Source organism: Malaya genurostris, chromosome 3 (assembly GCF_030247185.1).
Source record: "Malaya genurostris strain Urasoe2022 chromosome 3, Malgen_1.1, whole genome shotgun sequence".
NCBI lineage: Eukaryota > Metazoa > Arthropoda > Insecta > Diptera > Culicidae > Malaya > Malaya genurostris.
In genome coordinates, this window is record NC_080572.1 from 228,933,250 (window position 1) to 228,955,549 (window position 22,300).

The 22,300-nt window shown below is 38.4% G+C and overlaps 1 protein-coding gene across 12 annotated transcripts in view; it reads left to right on the plus strand.

The window, feature by feature from the left end:
• Positions 1 to 804: 804 nt before the first annotated feature.
• The window catches only part of LOC131439486 (collagen alpha-1(XVIII) chain), an 805,709-nt gene continuing 784,213 nt past the window's right edge, over positions 805 to 22,300 (plus strand). For all 12 annotated transcript variants that reach the window (XM_058610552.1, XM_058610559.1, XM_058610551.1 and 9 more), the window contains exon 1: positions 805 to 933. The gene's annotated coding sequence lies outside the window, so the exon portion shown is untranslated. The remainder of the gene's footprint in view (positions 934 to 22,300) is intronic.

Here is a 22,300-nt window from a genome sequence, read left to right on the forward strand (position 1 = left end):
AAAGTGATAAAGTGATAAAGTGATAAAGTGATAAATTGGCATGATGATTAAGATATAAAGTAATGGATTAACTTTATGGTGCTTCTATTTCCAAATCTTAAAGCACACCATTTAAAATTAATATTTGAATAATAAAATCTAGTCGCTAGAATTTGTTAACGTCGCTGAATTCCGAATCTTCTGCAGCATTACGACAGCTTCGCAACCATCTAATAAAGCCATCGTACTCTTGCAAATGTCTGTTTTCAACCCAGTACCAGTTATCATATTCAATTTGGATGATAAGGAATCTTGGTACATCTGGCAAATCCAACGCATGCTGATGTTGCACAACAAAATTCCAGTCCCTGTCTGCTGATTCGCCGAGAGAATGAGTTCTGTAAACAAACCAACAATTGTGAGAGACATGCTTGTACGGTGCGAGAGCGAATGCCACCCAACAAAGCACGCGACCGGCAAAACATTCCACCCGGCATTTTTGTGTACATTCCCGAACACATCTCGACTCAAGGAACGCGCCAAAACAAACGCCACGCTGTTCCTCTTCTCCGTCTGTCACGGGCATGCCGCACCGAAAGGACGGTCAATTGATAGCGTTCAGGACACTCACTCTCCAACTTCGGAACAACACTCAATGTAGAACATGTTGCACCGCAAAACCGCTCACTCTCTTTGTCTCAATTGCTCTCTGTCATCGAAGTAGTCACTTCTAGTGCGCCCAGTGGGTGATGGGGAAAGGGTGGCCCGGCTGTTGAGTAGCATCGCATCGAAAGTGCTACTCATTGGCCGTCAGTCTACAGTGTGTCCTCGGTACGGTCGCATCGAACTTGTTTGCAGTTGCGTTTCCTCGCCGTCAGTTTTCCGTTTCCGTCGACGCGCGCTCACAGACGATCTGATACTTGACTACGCTTGTTCCTGGATTCATTCGATGAAGTAAGTTGTTGTGTTACAGGAAGTGATATGCCGTTCTGGACCGCCCGAGGATGTTTCGGGCGACAGTGGGCAGATTGGCAGGCGATAGTGAAAGTTGCCTACTCTCGTTGATAAGTTTCCCAGCAGCAGAAGCATCCACCAACAGCAGGATAATAAACAGTGTGAAGTGAAGTGTTTGTTTTGACGCGCACTCGTCGTGGTTTCTGCCAAAGCGGATATATAAATTTTCTCCGGAAATGGAATACCACCGTTTGCTCCGTGATGAGCATCTGCGGCAGTACGGATGGACCGGAACAGAGCCGAACAACAGTTGCAAGTGAAGTTTCCAGGGAAAGCCTGGAGTCGGCCGTGTGTGTGTGCGCTTTGCTCATTTTTGCAACAAGACGACGGCTTTGCGTGTGGGTTTTATGTTTTATGGGAAATTGTTGTTTGCATACGAGGTGCCTGTGTCTGTTTGTCCAGCGATTTAAGGAAACGACCGACGAGTGGGTAGTCGTCAGCAGGCGTTTTCTGAACTGTTTTCTATTCCGGAGGATATCAGAAGATGTGAAAAACAAGCTGAGATTGTTTTCTTATCAATGGGCTTAAGTTTGCTTACTATTTTTTGCGAGCGGCCTGGGTGAGGCGTTAGACCAGTGGAATAACCATGACCTCATCGATCAATGGCTTGTAAGGATCGTCAAAAAAGACCAATTTCTCCAACGACCAAATTGCCATCGAAGTAACGATCTGACTCATTGAAATAGTAGATGGGGTAGTGCAGAAAGCGATGAAATCAATTTGGTTAACTATTAATTGACCACATCGAATTAGAAGGGGGCTACTTGGAAACCATTACCGTTGGCTATTTTCGATAGTTGGCAACAATGTTCTTATGGGAATTCGTGATCGAATAATATAGCACTCAATTGGTTAGGCTGAGTTTGGCCCATGAGAGCTAATCATTTTAATTTAGTAGACATTTTATTAATACTCGGTATAGTATTTTAAAAAAAAGCTAAATTATGCGCACATCACTTGTGTCAGTGTATGTTTGATATGAGGTTCAAAATGCCACAGTTACAGCTTCACAGGCAATCCATTAACTACTTTTTACTTTTAATTACTTAACAAATATTATCATATATATCATGAATTAGATAAACAAATTAATAAAAACAGTGCAGGGCACATGTACTCAAAATTTGATAATAAAACAAATAATAGAACGCCATCTATTGAGAAGCTCGGAAATTAATTAGGGATTCACCTGGTAATCATCACGTAAACTAGATCCTCTATGTAATCTGCCATGTTTTAACAATCTTTTAATGTGAGCATGTTAGGGTACTCGGCACAGCTCGTGGATCATGCGTCTGCTTCATTCATTATTCTTCATCTTACTGATGAATATTGAGCGCATGATTTTCGTTTCTGTTACAAGCTGGGCACTAAAGAATCCACTTCCTTCAACATACGTTACTTTGTATCGTACCGCATCAGTTTTTGGTTCGGATTCAACGCCGCTTGTATATCTGGATTTCGACCGGGTATCGTGCAATACATAAGCAATGAACAGTTTCGGAAAATCGCTTATTTTTAAAAATATTGTGTAAACATTTCAAATCAATAGTTCGTACAGTAAGTGAATTTAAGAACATTTTTGATTTCAGATAACTCTACGTCGTGTTGACCGCACAACGTGATTCTTGAAAGAGGTTTTAGAAAATGCTCTGTTACCGCCTTATTTTTCAATAATCATATACGGAAATTTAACTTAATATTCCTTAAATGTTGCACTATAATGCAAAAAAATGTTTTCATAAATTTGCTAAAGCTGTTTCTCCGTAAAAAATTACAAAATATTTTTTGATTCAAGTTATACCTTACTCTCCCCTTAATAACAAAATTTGACAGAGATTCTGGGAATCTATCAGAATCGTGAACCTGGAACTTGCTCCTAATTTTGGATTCTGAAGCTGGATTCAGAAACATAACTCTGGACTGGATTATGGGCCAAAATTTTGAAGCATGATTAAGGATGTGGTTTCTGGATCTGAGTTCTGAGCCTGCATTCTGACCATGGATCTTAATTCTGTACTCTGAAACTGATACAGAATTCTTTGGATTCTGAATCTGGACCCGGATTCTGTATATGAATTAGAGGCCAAGATTTGAATTCCAGACCAGGATTCCGTACTCTGAACATGAATTTGCGATCTGAGTGCAGAATCTGAATTCTGAATCTAAAATCGGGACTTTCTGGACTGGAATTCTTAGTCTGGATCTGAATTCTGAAACTGGACCTCAAATCTGGATCTATAGATATGAATTCTGAAATTGGACTTTGGTTCTGGGACAGAATTCTGACCCCGGATCAGTTCCTGACAGAGTTTTTGAATCTGAAAAAAATCCAGAATCTTGAATGTTCGCCCGAATTCTGGACTTGAATACTGGTCCTAGCTGCAGAACATGGACCTGGATTCTTGAGCAAAAATCAGAATTCGCATTCTAGGTCTGCATTTTGGACCTGGGTTATAGACCTGAACTCCTGAAAGGTATACACAGGTTTTCGTGTGTTATATGCTAGTTTAAACATTTTCCCCCGTTATGAGCTAACCACGGGTTCAAGTTCCGTCTCTGCGGTAACATTTTCGCGGCTTCCGTCACATAACTGCATTCATATGTATTTTTTTCAATATGTCTTAATTCTACTGAAACAAACCTTTATCCGATCAATTTTCGTGAAGATTTCTACTTGTTTTTGGCTTATTTGAAAGACATAATTCGTTCACGACACGCGACACGCGACGCTAAACAAAGCGATTTGAAACTTGACAGATCGCAAGATGTCGCGCAGCAGAGCTCCGTTCGTTTAAATTTATCAGAAAAAAGACATGAATGTCAAAGAGAACTCGATGCGTTGCGAAGCGACTAGTGACTGATCGCACCGTGCTCGCTCTGACGTTCTTGCTGAATTTAAATGAACGGAACTTTGTCACGCCACTCATTGCGATCTGTCATGTTTCGCATTGCTTCGCTTCGCACCGCGCGTCGCTTTCTCTCTGGCTTCACCCTTAGGCTTGATCTGGGGTTTTGGCTACAAGTATACTGCTTGTACTGACCACACATGACAGTTTTACCTTTCTCTTTAGAAAGGTAATACAATAGCTGAAAAAACCGACTTTCGAACGGAGCCTCTGAAACCCATAATGTTTTTGTTTACTATTGAGTAATCGTACAAGTGACCGTATAACATAATTAGTTCAGATAATGACTCATGACCGCGTTCAAATGTATTATTGCTTATACGCTTGATCTAAGCAATATTGAAAAATAAGTAACATAAATTCTGAAGCATGCTTTTTTGAACTATCCGAATCAATCTGAATAAGTTGATGACAAAAATGATCCCAAATTAGTGTCAGTAATTGTCTGACTAAAAAGGCAAAAAATGTTTCAATGAAGGAGAAAAGCATTGTCGCACAACAAGGTAGATTAAAAATAGTTTTCTTTTAATTATACGTTTCTTCTTCAACTGATCAGACCGACAAGCAGACATAAATAATAATGAAAAAAAAACTATTCTTCAAACACAAATCTCCAAATATCAAGGGGAACGTGCCATTTGAGCCAATTTGTTCTGATTCCTGATTCATCGCCACATACTCATTAAAATATTGTTTGCCTTTTTATTGGAATAATGTCTGACACTAGTTTGTACTCTTTTTCGGCACCAATTAATTCGGATTGATTTGCTTCAGCGTTTATGTAACACACTCGGCAGCATTTCTCGGACCAAGCGCATCAGCAATCATACATTTGAACTTGTTCATTGGTCACCTTCTAGAATAGTGGCCAAAGAAAATAATCTATTTGTAGATAATATCTCCGAAATTTGAAATGTCAGCCATATGATCTTCGATAGCGATCCACAATCAAATTTGGATATGAGGTTTGACGTTTACGTTACTTATGCCACTATTTTTTTTTTATTTCTGTTTCATGCAGCATCCTCCTAAAAAGCGGTTCGTTATTTTAAACACACTTCTCCCTGAAGTTCCGGATTACGGTTATTCTGGTCTTTTGATGTGAACATCGATTGGAAAATCGTAGAAAAGGGGGTAGTTCCATTTTGAAGTTTTTAACCAGTAATTCCTGTACTTCCGGTTAGTAGAGCCCTTTATTTGAGCCTAAGTTTGTTAAAGTGAGAAAAGTGAGTTCATGTATACATGCTCTTTTTCTCTCTCTCTTTCTCTCTCTCTCTCTCTCTCTCTCTCTCACACAAGTCATTTAGTTCAACAAACTGAATCGAATGGCCAAGATTCAAAGATCGGTTTTCACATTAGTTGCATATTAGGCTTTCTATATTAGAAAGCCAAAACTGTTAAGACAAATAACAAAAATAATCATGTGCGCTCAGAATAAACCGTTTACTTGTAAAAACCTCTGGATGATTTCATCAGTAAAGACACAGCACCTTGGTATAACTTAAGTATCTCAAGTAGAGAGCTTAACGTCTGCATAGCGAATTTCGTTGAGCAGTTGAGTGGTGTGGCAGTTCTACATGAACTGCTTTGCAGTAATGAGTTGAAGACGAAACGTATAAATGAAAAATAGAAAAGAAGGCTTGTTTAAAAAATATTCTTAGGTTTTGAATTAGTTTCGAAGATTAAATAGCTGTCATTGCTGGTTCCGGGAATATAATGGTATAAGTGGCGTAAGCAACAAAATGCAATATTTTTTCACCGTTTATATTTCTCCGAGATGACTATATCGATTTTCACCAGTTTAGGCTAGTTTGAAAGTAAGTCTTGGTATGTGAATCCAGTTCGGTCACTTTTGGTTTCAGAGATATAATGATATAAGTGACGTAACCGACAAACGGCAATATTTTCTCGGAAATAGCTGAACAGATTTCAACAATCTTTAGCTTGTTTGAAAGTTACTATTTGTTGTTTTTTGAGTTCGAAGTGCAAATGGCCGTCACATCCGGTTACAAGGATATAATGGTATAAGTGACCTTAGCGACAAAATTCACGTTTATTCTCTCTGTTCAATTTCCTTGGAAATTGCTAAGCCGATTATAACAAGTTTAAGATCGCTCGAAGTTAATAATGGAATTTCGGTCAAGTTTGTAGATTTCCCGGGTAGAAGTGATTTGCAAACCAATACCAAATTCTGTCATTAAAATCAAACATCTCAATGGTAGAAATTAACATTATTTAGTTTGAAATAAGAGTTAAAATATCAAAAATCATATCAAAGCTTGCATAAGAAAATAGCAACAAAATGAAAAATTCTGTCATTGTAATATCAAACCAAGAACAAAATATTTATAGAAGATGAATTTGGTAGTTATTTTATAATCTAGCATTTAGAATAGAGTAATATCTTAAGTATTTCTCTTATTTGATTCTGATGCAGTTTATTCAATGGTATTTTATTTGAAGATAAAACTACTGGATCAATTTACTTAATGAAATTGAAATAGCTCATCAATTACGAAATAAGATATTATAACTAATTTTGATGTTGAACAGATATTGTACAATGTCTTGATCCCTTGATGAAATATCACGAAAATATCAAGTATCACTCTGACAACACAGAGACATCAAGCCAAGATATGATGGTAAAATTTGTTATTATTTTGACCTTTGTTTGTTATTTACACCTACCCGGGTTAATATCAAGTCCGCGTAGGCGGTTCGATGCATAGGGCGTTCGTGTCCCGACCTGATAGGATTCTTAGTGTAGAATCCTAGCACCAGTCATTCAATGATCATTTACGTTATGAATTGGCTGAGAAGTCCATTGAAAGTGAAAGTCAAATTACGCAAATGAAATGTAATATCAACGCTTAGCTTTGCTTTTGTAGATTTAATGGCTGACACTTCAGGAGATATAAAAGCAAAAGTAACATAATCGACACTTATTTTTCTATACATTAGATTTCCTCGAAGATTGATTAACTCATTTTTCAGAATATTAGACCCACGTGAATGCTACTATTGTATCATGGATTCGAAAACCAAATTTCTGACACTTCCGGCAATATAGTGATGTAAGTGATTTTTTTTTCGATAAGTGACTGATGATTAAGTTGAAATTTATTATTGCTGATTATTTTCGATTACTTTGATGAGTTTTCCGCACTTGTTTGAAGCGAAAGCCGCACTGTGAATGGTGCGAACGATGAACATCAAAAGATCAAAAGATCAAAATCTTTCGTTTTTCCCTGGCGCAGAAGGCTTCAATTTTCCCGTCCGTCCCGCAGCAGAACTGTACACAGTGCGGATCAATTCAATACGAAAGCAATTGTAAAGGGTTTTGCTTTTACGTAAGTTCGTTTGCATATTTTTCCAAAAAAAAAAGCGGTTCTAACGGCTACAAAAATGCCAACATGTAGAATTTTGAGGTTGATTGCTTCATTTCGGATTTTAGTTTTTCGAGTCAATTAAATGATTTTTTTTCTGTTGTTGTGTTCTCGTTGTTGGTGCGAAGTTCGCACTACGAAAAGTACACTAAGCAAATCAAATTATTCTGGATTTACTTTTAACTGATGATTTTCACCTCCGATTTGCAGAGAAGTAATCTTTACAGTTCTTTAGATAGCCCGTAGAAGGGCTAATTTTGTATAATAATTACCATCGTTGTTAACCTTTCGTTGCATTGCTTTCCAATGCAAAAAGGTCAGCAGTTGGATGACGCAACCGCTTTTGTTTGAAGCGAAACTGGCTTTGCAAACGTCCCGCAACATATTTGCTCACGGTGCCAATTTATTCCAAACTGAACCAATTGTGGTTGAGAGCTTGCGCGCTTTTTGCGTGATTTCGTTTGTAGTTACATCACAAATGGGCTATGGCACAAAAATAGCCAAATATAGAATTTTGAATTCTCTACGATAATAAACGATCGCAATGCAGCTCTATGCTAGATTCATTTACGCTTGTTAGGAGCGAATTTTTCACTGTGAAAAGTGCGCAAAGCCAATCAAATTATTCTAAATTTGTACTAAACTGCTAATTTTTACCTACGATTTGCAAAGAAGTAATCTTTATAGCTCTTTAGATAACATTTAGAGCCATTAGAAAAGCTCATTTTGTAGAATGGTCCCCATCGTTGTCCACTGTTCGTTGTATTTTGTTCCAATGCTAACGACCAGCAGCTGGATGACGCAATCGCTTTTGTTTCAACATCCAACTAGAACTAGTTGTTTTTCTGCGTCCAGGCTTCAGGAAAGGAGCCTCATATTCGTCATTGACTGAAGCACCAGTTGAATAATGCCGGGTTTCATTGTCTTGACATAGGTTGAGGCCTGCGCCTTCGATGTGTCTCCGTTCTTGGATTATCATAGACTGATGCTAGTAAACGTGCAACAGGGTCTTTAATAGATCCGGTTAGTTTTTGTTTTTTGTGTTTGGACCTATTCATCAATTATCAACAATGTTACACCTTCTTCCTTTCGTTTTGTGGAAGAACTGAAGAAAATACTGAAACAGGGAAAAAATTATTAAGAAATTAAATCTGGAGTAATTCCGTTACAGTATCGTGTTGTGACAATGCACCCAGGTGGGCATAGTAAAGAAAGACGTCAAAACATGGTTTCACCAATAATTTTACAATTATTTTTCATGGTTTCTGTCGAACAAGAAATATTGATTTGCGGCCAGCTGATTTTCATAGGAAACTTGCGATTTTCTAGGAAACCTATCGCCCTAACTGAAGATAACGTAAGAAGGAATAGGCAACTTTAAGCTCATTCTCAGAAAACGGTTTATCGAACAGTGAAACGCACTTTTGAAAATAATGCTCGTTTGACACCGAAGAAGGTACGAGTTTAGGGGAGTATTCAACGAACCGTGAGATTTGTAAGTAAAACTTTCATGTTTGATACAGTTGGCTTAATTGGTTGTGGACAAAATTTTTTTTGTCTTTTCTTTTACTCAGTTCGATAGCGTACTGTTGCTCACACAATTTTACTGGAGATAGTTGTACTTTAGTATTTTAGATTTGACTATATGTGGCACACTAACGAATCCAATTTCCTTAGAATAAATCTTCCTTTGAGTCACTGTCAACAATAAAACAATAAAAAAAAGTGTAAACATTTATTCACTCATAAACTGACTCTGTAGCGAAGCTACTGCAATCGCTTAGAATGTTGAATGTTAATTAGAAATTAAAATACTCCTCGCCATGAAGCCCTGGCCGGCGGATCATTCGGTCATATGCATTTGTCTAACATGTATCTATTGCAGCACAGCAAACCGGTAATTGACTCAAAGCAGATATTTATTTAACTAACTGTTTTCGCCACATTCATAACTCAAGGTGTCTGTTCTCGTCGAAATCTCATCTGTCACTCGGAGCGCGAGCACACGAGCGTCAATATTTGCACCAGGCATTATCATGATTGGCATGTCGAATTTTATTCACGCTACTTTTGTTTATGTCGCTGCATTAATCGAGCTGATGACAGACATGCTAACGCAGATGATAGCATCTGATGCATGTTCTTATGCAGGAAGCTTAGACGTATTTTCGGGTAGTTAATACTCTCGGTCTAACATTTCAAACCGGAATAATGTTCTTTGACATGTTTGGCCGAAACTGACTTAAAGTTCTTGCTAAAGGCATTTACTTCGAAAAATCGTTGTAAAATAGTATTCTACCGCACTCACCAATTTAACTAAATATCCAGAAATTAATATTGATTAATATTGACTGACACCCTCAGAAGATTAAATTTCAAAAATATGGATTTATGTTCCAATAATTAACAGGATCCCGAAGCATTGAATGCCATTAAATCAGTGAAAATAACAGCATATTGAATTTGGTACACCATCAATCTGCATATGCTTAATGAATTTTTGATTTATTAGCTGCATATTTTTGGCCCGGAATTAATGAATTTACATGATTGTGGCCAATTATCGAATCATTCTCCTCGCCGTTCAGTTAATGAGGACAGCCGATAGGAAGCTTTCCATTATGTTCTCTGCTCTTTTTTTTCTCGTGTTTGCTCAGCTGAAATCTGATTCTTGTCAGAACTTTTATCATCAACCGTTGTTGTTTTCCCTATCGACATTTACTGGATATTTAGTAGAAAGAGAAAAAAATTCATATCATAGCCGTACTTTGCGGGATGAGCGACGTAGTTCTTTTTTTTTTTCATAAATACGTTTATTTCATAGGCAATATACATAAGTTTTTTTTTTCGCCGTGGCATCCACAATACATAGTAGTTTAAACCTAATACATTTCGAATATCATATTAGTATGTTGGTACTCATTAGTTAATCTAAACACTGTTTTTATCAAGCGAGTTGCTATTTTAAATTACATTAAATAAAATACATTTATTTTGTACATGATCTTATAACTATTTCAGGTTTGTTTGTATCAGTTCACCACTTATATTCAACATCCTATAGTTGGCTATTGGTTGAACTCATGGAAGAGAAAACAGTCTAACATAAAATAAAATTTAAATTGGAACTCCAATGGATTTAATGAAATGATAAAGAAGTTTCATGTAAGAAAGGTCACGACAAGCAAGAATGTCTCAAACTGGGACATTGGATAGTCTACCTTGGGTACGCAAGGAATTTATTAGTTGAGATCTGACATCACGAAACTCCACGCATGTCCAAACAACATGGTCAATATCGCGGTAACCTTCGCCGCAAGCACAATGATTAGTCTCGGAAAGTCCAATTCGAAGGAGATGTGCATCTAACGTGTAGTGATTGGACATGAGTCTGGACATCACACGAATGAAATCTCTACTCACATCCAGTCCCCTGAACCATGCCTTTGTCGATATTTTAGGAATAATTGAGTGCATCCACCGACCCAGATCATCTTTATCCCAAGAAGCTTGCCAGCTGGCAAGTGTTCTTTGGCGAGACGCGCTATAGAATTCGTTGAAAGCAATCGGTCTCTCATGAATCTCACCCTCAATAGCACCACGTTTGGCTAAACTATCGGCTCTTTCATTGCCTGGAATGGAGCAATGAGCCGGAACCCAAACTATTGTGATTTGATAATTATTATTCAATATGACGTTCAGGCACTGTTTTATTTTGCCCAAGAAAAAAGGTTCATTTTGGCAAGCAGCGTTTGAGCGAATAGCTTCAATTGCACTCAGACTATCTGTGAAAAGAAAATAATGGTTTGGAGATAATGTGACGATTACACTCAAACTATAATGAACTGCTGCTAACTGTGCTATATAAACAGATGCAGGTTCTTGAAGCCTAAATGAGGCCGAAACATTATTGTTAAACATACCAAACCCAGTAGCCTCTTCAATTCGTGATCCGTCCGTGTAAAATATTTTCTCAGAGTCAATATGCCTGAACTTACTTGTAAATATTTTTGGGATTTCCATCGAGCGTAGGTGTTCCGGGATTCCACGCACTTCGCGCTGCATGGATGTGTCGAAAAATAAAGTTGAGTCAGGGACATTTAGGAGGCTGACACGGATAGAAATATATCTGGAAGGGTTGATTTCCTGTGACATATGGTTAAAATATACTGTCATGAATCTTGTTTGAGATTGAAGCTCAACTAGCCTTTCGAAGTTATTAATAACCAGGGGATTCAGTACCTCACATCTTATTAGCAGTCGCGATGAAAGCTCCCAAAAACGATCTTTCAATGGAAGAACTCCCGCCAGAACTTCAAGACTCATTGTATGTGTCGAATGCATGCACCCTAAAGCAATTCGCAAACAACGATATTGAATTCGCTCTAATTTGATAATATGAGAGTTTGCAGCGGAACGAAAGCAAACGCATCCATATTCCATCACTGAAAGTATCGTTGTCTGATACAATTTTATTAGATCTTCTGGATGAGCACCCCACCAAGATCCTGTTATTGTTCGAAGAAAATTTACTCTTTGTTGGCATTTTGTTATCAGATACCTAATGTGTCCTCCCCACGTGCATTTGGAATCAAACCACACCCCGAGGTATTTGAAAGTCAAAACCTGTTGGATCATTCTTCCCATCATATGAAGCTGAAGCTGCGCGGGATCATGCTTTCGTGAAAAGACGACCAGCTCTGTTTTCTCCGCAGAGAATTCGATACCCAGATGAACAGCCCAAACGGACAAGTTATCTAAGGTATCTTGCAATGGTTTTTGCAGATCAATAGCTTTGGGTCCAGTAACTGAAACCACGCCATCATCTGCCAATTGTCTTAGTGTACATGGGGTTACTAGACAGCTGTCAATGTCATTCACGTAAAAATTATAAAGGAGCGGACTGAGGCATGATCCTTGCGGTAGACCCATGCAGCTAATTCTGAATGTTGCCAAATCGCCATGTGAAAAATGCATGCGTTTCTCTGACAAAAGGTTGTGCAAATAATTATTTATAACCGGTGGAAGTCCATGTTGGTGGAGCTTGTCTGAAAGAACATCAATGGAAACTGAATCAAATGCTCCTTTAATGTCTAAAAATACAGATGCCATTTGTTGCTTTTGAGCGAGGGCAATTTGGATGTCAGACGAAAGTAATGCAAGGCAGTCATTAGTCCCTTTATTTCTACGGAAACCAAACTGAGTATCTGACAACAACCCGTTCGTCTCGACCCAAGTGTCGAGACGTCGTAGAATAATTTTTTCGAACAATTTTCCGATGCAGGACAACATCGCAATGGGTCTATATGAGTTGTGATTGGAAGCTGGTTTCCCCGGCTTTTGAATGGTGATAACTTTCACTTGCCTCCAGTCAGGTGGAACAATATTTTGCTCAAGAAACTTGTTAAACAATTCCAACAAACGTCTTTTTGCGAGGTCGGGCAGATTCTTCACCAAGTTGAATTTAATTCTGTCCAACCCAGGAGCGTTATTGTTACAAGACATGAGTGCTATGGAAAAATCAATCATTGAAAAGGGGCTATCAATGAACCCATTATTTGGAAAAGATTCTCTTATAATGCTATGCGTAGGAACAGAATCTGGACAAACTTTCCTCGCAAAATCAAATATCCATCGGTTCGAGTATTTCCACTCTCATTTCCTACGTTACGATTCCTCATTCGTCTGGCCGTATTCCAAAGAGTGCTCATTGAGGTTCCTCTTGACAAACCTTCGACAAAATGTCTCCAATAGCTACATTTCTTGGTCCGAAGTATGCTCTTGTACTTGGTTTCTAAAGTCAAGAAATTTTCAAAATTCTGAGGTGTTCCTCCTCCTCGTTTTAAAAACGTCTTGAAAGCATTTTGTTTCGCGTGCTTAGCATCTGAGCACTCTTTGTCCCACCAAGGGTTTGGAGGCCTTCTGTTAGACGATGGACCAAGAAATCGTATGGTTTGGGCTTGTTCTGCGGCCTCCAGAATCGAACAAACGAGGAAGTCATATTCTTCAAGTGGGAATCGACGTAGTTCTGTTGTTGAGCAGTTTACTGTCGTTCAGGATTGAATGATTTTGAAGACTGCAAGTCTCATAGTCGCGATTGTAATGAGTTTTTTTTTAGGGACATATTCGATAAGTCAGGACCTTTCGTTTATATTTCAAAATCGACAAGATGTTGTTCCCTCAAACTTGTGCATATGTGAAAGTACCACTAATTCAGGTGTTACTAGTTACTTTGATTCAACATTTGCCTATCTGTGCGTACAGCGAACAATGTCCGCTCTGATCGATGCTTCCGCTAACGGCGGAGTTCGCACGGATCGATGGAATTGTTTCTCTAGTGCACCACAAAACGGTGATCTGATCATCAACTGGTGATTAGTGACCTGGCCGATGAATTTTCACACCTCGGACGAACTGCTGGCTGTACACCGTTGAAAACTTGCAGGCGGTGAGCATTTCAGGAAGCTGGTGTATATTAAAGTCAAAAGTTCTTGGTGTATATTTTTTCAGAGTGCGAAATCGATTATCAGCACCTTTTTTGACACCTTTTTCATGCTATAAATACGGTACTCGGAAAAAGGCGGGTGGGTAATGTCAGCGTTATAACTAGCTGAAGTGAAAACAAAAAAAAAAGACATGTTTTTTCCACAGTTCCGAATATCGATAATGGTACGTACTAGTTGATTGATTGTGTGAATTTTGCGAACTTTCAATGCTTCACTTGCGCAATTGTAACGTAACAATTGTAAATTGTAACCCCATAGTAAAGTAAGACGTATTTAGGTAAAAAAAATGCAACAAATAAAAATAGCTACGTAAAAACAATTTTAAGTCGGATATTTTTGAAGCTATCAAATAACAAATAAACACACAACTGCTTTGGTTTCTGCAAAAATAGTTTATTCAACCTCCGCTTCTAGGCTAAAATCCTGCTCCTTGAACTTAATACTACCCATCAAATCCTGTGCAGCGCTTGCGCCATCTTTCTTACACACTTTCATCCATTATTTTTTGAAATCCTTATCGTTTTTTGAAGATCTTTCTTATTTTCCGGAGCTTACACCCCTCTAAATCGTTCAAAATTTTTCTTTTGGGCGAAGTTTAGCAGATTTGACTCCTTCGGTTCAAAAACAGCAGCGGTTGTTTCAACAACTCCGGTACGCCGGTCTCCCGTAATGGCATGATACCAGTTCCGACCAAAACAGAGTGTCACCTTTGTGGGACCGAAGGCATTCTTACGTTTTGTTTTTGGCTGTCGATGGTACCAGTATTTATATAAGGCTTGCTGAACTTGCCACACTTACAGATTGCCTGACACACCAAGTACTTGTTGGCAAATTTGGTCGATCTTTTTTTTGTCGTGAATACGACTTACTTTACTATGGGGTGCCTTTTCAAAATTAGCCATATGGAAGAATGGGCAGAACTTAATCGTGAATATCTCGACTTGTATTAACGGTAGCAACATAATTCTTTCACCATTTCATCAAAAATATGATCAGGAATTTAGGATAATATTTTGAACAGCGTGAGATAACCACACACAACTCAAAAATTAAGTTTTCTCAAACTTTGAAGACAACGCGGAAAACTCTTTACTTTTGCTTGGCTTTTTCGCGCAAGGACGACGATTTTGAGGTAGTCAACATATCTTCAACTGACTGCGTATAAAAGGGGAATCGTGGTCAAAAATCGATCATTGGCATTCAGTCATTCTTTGTCGATAGTTGAACGTGATCAGACGTGTTTTCGTTCTCTCGCGTTTGTTCGTTTGTTGAGTTTTAATGGCGAAACGTAGACGCCGCTCGGGAGGCTCAAAAGCTAGTCCCAAGGCGAATCCTAAGCGTAACAAAAATAACACACCCAGTCCGCGTGTGGTTATTCAAACCCCGTCGTGGGACCAGCAGCTTCGGAGAGTGCACCTTCTGCGTGGTACCAAACCTCAAACGCTCAGGTCGTGCTCTCATTTGGACTTCAGCCGTTAGGTGGAGCAGTCGTCAATGAAAGCATACCTTTTGCGTGGTATAAAGCCTCAAACGCTCAGGTCGTGCTCTCATTTGGACTTCAGTCGTCAGGTGGAGCAGTCAGCAATGCTTTTATATTGACTTCAGCCGTCAGGTGGAGCAGTTGGCTTTACTGAAAGAAATGAAAGCAGACCTTTTGCGTGGTATCAAACCTCAAACGCTCAGGTCGTGCTTTCATTTGGACTTAAATCTTCAGGTGGAGTAGTCGGCAATGCTTTCATTTGGATTTCAATCGTCAGGTGGAGCAGTCGGCAATGCTTTTATGAGGACTTCAGCCGTCAGGTGGAGCAGTCGTCAATGAAACCAGACCTTTTGCGTGGTATAAAGCCTCAAACACTCAGGTCGTCCTCTCATTTGGACTTCAGTCGTCAGATGGAGTAGTGGTCTATAAAAGCAGACCTTTTGCGTGGCATAAACCCTCAAACGCTCAGGTCCTGATTTCATGTTGACTTCTATCGTCGAGAGCAGCAGTCACTAGTAATGAAAGCAGATCTTTAGCGTTGTACAAAACCTCAAACGCTCAGGTCGCAGTGCCAGTTTCCCTTCGAAGAAGATAGATTACATCATCCTGTTGGTGGTCGTTTGCATTGGAGCAAAATACAACGGGAAATGGACAACAATGTGGAACATTATGCAAAATCAGCCCTTCTAATGGCTTTAAATGTTACCTAAAGAACTATAAAGATTGCTTCTTTGTAAATCGAAAATTAAAATTATTTTATCATAAAGAATTATACTGCTTATTTTGTAATATTTGTGTGTCCGAATGTTTGATGTAACTAATCTGTACTGTAGTTTGGGTGTATCGTTTCAAATTCTAGTGGGAAAGCTTGCACAATCAACACAATCGATCAACTAATTGATATTCGGAAGTATAAAGAACGAGTGTCAGTTTTATTCGTATTCACGACATCCAGTTATGTGTCTGACATTACACACCTGTACTTTTTTTTCTAGAACATACAGACGAAATTTTCCGACCAAAAACCTACAGACCGGGAAACTGCTTGACGTTCGCTGTAATGTTAGTTTCGTAGTCCATTACGATGCATTTCGGATACACCAACTACTCGCGGTACATACTCCTGGCGCGGTATTCGACTTATTGGATCGGTTCGGCACATGGTGAAACAGATGGTTCTGAATCGAAATAGGTTCATGGGGTTGCATTACTTAACTTTTCTTCCAATTTCAACTCTTCGCTGGGTTCGTCTGGGTCTCCTGATAATGACCTGGATTTTCCAAGACCGTACCCATAATGTTTAGTCGAAGCTCTTCTTGCTTGGAAGTCATCTCAATATCGACTTGACTTGATTTTGCCCATGAAAGTATTACATTCTAAGCCGATTTTACTCCAAATGTAATCTAGTTATAGTCATTCAATGAAAAATTACATCCAAAACAAAGTGCTGCATACAGAAAATTGTTTAGGAAAAAAAAATACCATTTCTACAGAGCAAGATTGTTCCGTTACGTATATTAAATTATCTTTGTGTTTTGCGAAACTACTCTCGGCGAAACGGTTCTCCGTGAAGTGATCCTGGCCAGAGCCAATAAGTCATTGTCATTGAATCAAAGTAGACGATAATGACGAAAAATAAATATCACTCTCAGCTGCACTTGCATTTTAAACGAACGAGGTGCATTTCCAGTAGAGTAAAAATATTTTAGGGTCATCTGTAATTTTTATTTTTTTTATTTAAAAGATATTTTTTATTCAGGCCTATTTGCGTACAAGCTTTACGTGGCCGATTGAGCCGATTTTTTAAATAATTTTTTTTTTGAGTTGAATCTCGTTGTCAACCTTTTTCTAGGGGAAGAGGATCTTCCATTTCCCTCCTGCAAGGATTGAGGGGCACTTCGTTCGTGGCTCGTCTCGTCATCCATTGCCACATCGATGGTATTGTTGTTGGTTTCATTGCTAGTTAGTGGAGATGAGCCTTGTTGTACATTGTTTGCAGTTGCTGGTTGGTTGGATGGTAAGTTGTTCACTGCAGCTAATGCACTCTGTTCTACAGGGGATACGTTGGATGGTTCCGTTGAAGGGGATGCTTCACTGTTGTTGGTAACTGTTACAGGTGTACTGGGGTTGCTTTGGGTTGGTGTGACGGAAGCACTGTTGTCCTTTGGTGTAGTTGTCTCCTTGTCCAGTTTATCACATGGCTTACCGTAGTGAACAGCTTTTTGACAATATTGACATGTGGCCATCTGATTGTCATAGGTAACAAGTGATTTGCACGGATTTCTTGTATCTTGACCAAAAATCAAATAAGAAGGTATAGGCCTCCTCAAGCGCATGCGTAACAAACGTACGCCATTTAGAATATCGGGGAAAAAATTCTTCCACTTTTCTTTTTCGATAGAGAGAATCTCTCCGTATTGGGACATAGTTTTGCGAATATAATAATCGGTGACGCTCGAGTGAAGATCATGCACACGCACTTCTATAGCACTATCATCCATATATACTGGAATGTTGTACCTAATGTTCTCGTGTTCCACATAGTGCACATTGTTATGTCTTTTGCGAATTGAATTGCATCCAACTCTTTATAAAACTGGATGTAAACAACATTATTCGTCTTATTGCATTGAAGTAAATGTACACGTTTAATATCCAGCTGCATTTGCTCCTTAAGCAAACCTTCAAGTTCTCGTATCGAAGGTCGAATTTTGCACTGCCTGAAGTCAACAACAATTGTATTCTTTTGTGTCGGCGATAGCTTTTGTTCGTTTGGTTCACTCATTTTCGAGGTCTATTGTTCACTACACAATACTGTACTTGGTTTCTTCTGTCCCCAACGTAAGCGGTTTTGTTTGTCGACTGACTTAGATGAGATGTAAACCCGAACTGATCTGTAATTTAGATAAGCGGTAGTGCTTAAAAGTTTAAGCACCTCAAAAAAATTCCTATGCAAAATTTAAGCTAAATCGGATATGGGGAAGGGGGCATCCCGGTGGTTAAAGTTTGATAATTATCGATCTTGAAAAATAACCATTGACCCCCCTACCCAGATCCCCCCCCCCCCCCCTCCTCCCGTATATAAAATATCTAAAAATGGAATTTTTTTAATGTTATTAAAAATTGTTATTTGAAAACATGGATTTTCTGAAACTTACGAGAATTTTAAAATTTCCGAAATTGAAATTTTTAACGCCTAGCCTCTGAGATATACATGAAACGTTCAGATTTTATGTCATATCGAAAAGAATTTTTTTGTGATCTCGACTCTGGCAGATGTCTGAAATCAAAAAATTGTGTTGATGCCAAATATCTTAGAACTGCATGAAACGTGGAGATCTGGTGTTATTAAAAAAAGTTTCATGCAATTATAAGACATTCGATACCAAATAAAATTTCTCAGAGTCGAGATTTTTCAGAAAAAAATTTTTTTTTTTAGATAACATAAAATCTTGACGTTTCATGTAATTCTAAGACGTTTGGCGTGAACATAAATTTTTAGACTTTGGAGTCCCAGATAGTCGAACTCTCAAAATGTTTTAAGTACCGGTCGATATCACAAAAAAAAAATTTCGGAATGACACTAAACCTTGACGTTTCATGAAATATTGGCACCCTATTGTCCAGTTAACGACAAAAGTGGAACCATAGTTTCAAAACTATGTACTTTCGTTCACACTTTCGCTCACTTTCGGTTTTCAGTGAAAATACTGTAGCTTCGAGAATCGATAATGACAGAAAACTGATGTGTTCACTTTGTTTTATCATATTTTAGACATTCTTACTAACATTTCATTGACGACAGAATGAGTATCGAAATTCGATCGAAATTCTCGTCGTAGGAAAAGCAAATGACGTTGGCATTGATACTCTCTTTTGTAGAAGTGGAAGACGAGAAAGCTCAGTCTCTCTTCGTTAGCTTTGAATGCGATCATTTATGAATGAGACAATAAACAAACGACAGGAAGATGTTTGAAATGGATTCTATCGTTGACAATAAGTGACAATTGTCCGCTCTGATTCTGCTCAATTTTAGAATTGATCATAATTAACCCATTATTTTAAAAACCCATTCTTATTCCGCCTAGTGGTGTGATAATGGCTTTTTCTTGTCCTTGTCACTTACCGAAAATATACCGACATATACAAACAATTTGACTGTATAGCTTCGTCGTTAGATACATTTGCTACCTTTTCAAGCATATAAGTATTCATATGATTATCTCCCAGTTGCCAGAAATATATTTGCTCTTAAAAAAAATCGATGTTAGTAAAATTCGAAACATTTTGCCTAATACTCTTTTTGTTAGGAAACATTTACTACACCTCCAAAATACCCTTTTAAATACATTTATGACAACCTATGAACAACACGAATTACTCATTCCAACTTTGGTGGCAATATTTTGTGTTGTTACCTTTATGAACACCTCTGAGGTGCAAATAATATCTGTCGTTTTTGTGGAAAATTCGATAAATTTTACACTAAATTCCTCTTTTAAATACATTTGCTACATCCGCTCCCCAGAAATATCCTCAGGATGAGTTCAGTTTTTGCAATGACTGAGCGGAAATATATATTGGAGAAGCCAAGTGAAAGAAAAACTAACAGAAAAGATGAATTTTTGGAAAAAGATACGCTCAGAGACTATAGCGATTATAAATACACTCTCCTACTCAATGCTTGATCGGAGAAATAGGTATAAAGCGAGAAGACTAGTGTTTGATGGACAGAGAAGATGTTTGGATGTAAGGTATCGGTCGGGTGACGGCCAGGATGTAGACCATGTTCGATGTGCGTTGCTACTATGTCTGTTTCGCGTTTTAGAGTGAGTAAAACAATATCAGAGTGGCGAAATGGTAGCGCGTATGCACGGAATGCATAAGAACGCAGGTTCGAGTCCTGTCTCTGAGCGTATCTTTTTCCAAAAATTCATCTTTTCTGTTAGTTTTTCTTTCACTTGGCTTCTCCAATATATATTTCCGCTCATTCATTGCAAAAACTGAACTTATTCATGGCGGCTTTACGTCAAACTAAAATTAATAAATCAATAACTGAGTTGTTTAAGAAGTATTTAAGGTCTTCAAAAAGTGTCGATACTCGCCAAATAAGATAAATTTATTGTGGCTCTGTTAGGGGCTCTTGCTACACACTCTCCCCCTTAAAATGACCTTATGGCCATCTCTGAAGATTACCTATGTCAAGTTTGGTGGCAATCCGTTGTGTAGTTCTGAAGTTATGCCATTGCAAACACACACACATACGATAGATTTTACGCGATGATCGCCTAAAAAAAGTTTTAGCAAAATGAAGGAAATTTTTATTTATACGTATACAAAACAATTCAACTTGCTTCAGTGAATTGAATTTTATGAAATGTATATTACGAAATTGTTTGGTGTCATATAATTTAGGTAAAGTCGTGGATATCCAAGAATTCCCTGGAAAAAAATAAATCATTGTATAAACGCGTGACTGGTGACTTTTGTATGACTTTTGAGTGCGGTATATTTATTTATTTATGTATTTATTATTAAATTTATTCATCTGACAATAAAATGGTCTTAATGAATATGTTTAGTCAAGTCATAAAATTGTAGATCGCTGTACTTTCTGCACGAATTTGTGTGATGGTTCATCAAATTCAAAAAGGTGTTCAACGGTGCCAAATGTCCTTAAGCATGATGTTATCGGTTCGTAATACCCGAACGTCGTTCGATGAAATCTCGGCTGAAATAAACTGGTAGAGCGCAGTGATCGTTGTGAAGCACGAAAATCGAGTTGAGACAAAATCTTCGGTGAGTCGATATTCCCGTTGATCAGTTTTGCCACGAAAGTAGTTTGCTGAATTTTCCTGCGTCGTTCCAATGAGTCGAGTCCGATCAGTCGACAGCGATCGTGGTATGGTGGAAGATCAAGCGGGGTCTGCCAGGGAAGGTTTCTTAGAGCAAGACGAACAAATCGTTTCTGAACGCGCTCAATCCGTAAGTTCCATGTAAGTTGATAAGGACTCCAAATTACGCTAGAATTTTCCAGTATTGGACGAACCAAAGAGCAATATAACGCCTTCAAACAATACGGATCTTTGAAGTCCCGCCCGATCTTTGCAATAAAACGTAGTTGCCGTGTTGCTTTTGAAATTATAGATGAACGATGCAGATTGAAGGTAAGTTTGGCATCTAACAAAACACCAAGGTCATTAACATGGTCAACTCTCTGGAGCGTTTGTCCATCAATTGCATAGTCGAATCGAATTGGGTTCAGTATACGGTGAAACGTTATGACCTGGCATTTTGAAATGCTGACAATCAACCAGTTTCTACGACACCAGGCGACAAATGTATCTAGAAGTTTTTGAAGCCGGATGCAGTCGTCAATAGAGCGAACTTCAAGATATAATTTCAAATCATCGGCATATACTAATCTGGAGCCAACTCCAAGCACCGAAAAAGCATCGTTGAAGAACAGCAAAAACAAAAGTGGACCCATATTGCTGCCTTGAGGAACTCCTGATAAATTTGAAAACGAAGATGATACACAAGAGCCGAGCTTAATTCGCAGGACTCTACCACATAAGTAAGAGCGTAGCCAGTCAGTAAACTTTTGTGTGGCGCCCAGCCGCAATATCTTGCACAAGAGTATTCGGTGGTCAATTCGGTCGAAAGCTGCTTTCAGATCAGTGTATACTGCATCAATTTGTACTTTATTCTCCAAACTCGAAAAACAACTGGAAGTGAAATCTAAGAGATTCGTGCTGACTGAACGACCAGGCATAAATCCATGCTGATCAATAGAGATGTAATTTTTAGTACGAAAAAGTACCTCAGTGCTCACAATTATTTCGAACAGTTTAGATGCAGCTGATAAATTGGTTATGCCTCGATAATTTCTAACATTTGTACGATCACCGCTCTTGTATACAGGAAACATGAAAGACTGCTTCCAAGTCATCGGAAAAATACCTTGCTCAAATGATTTGTTAAATATAGTGCACAAAGGATCAGCTAAAGCAGAAGCGCAAT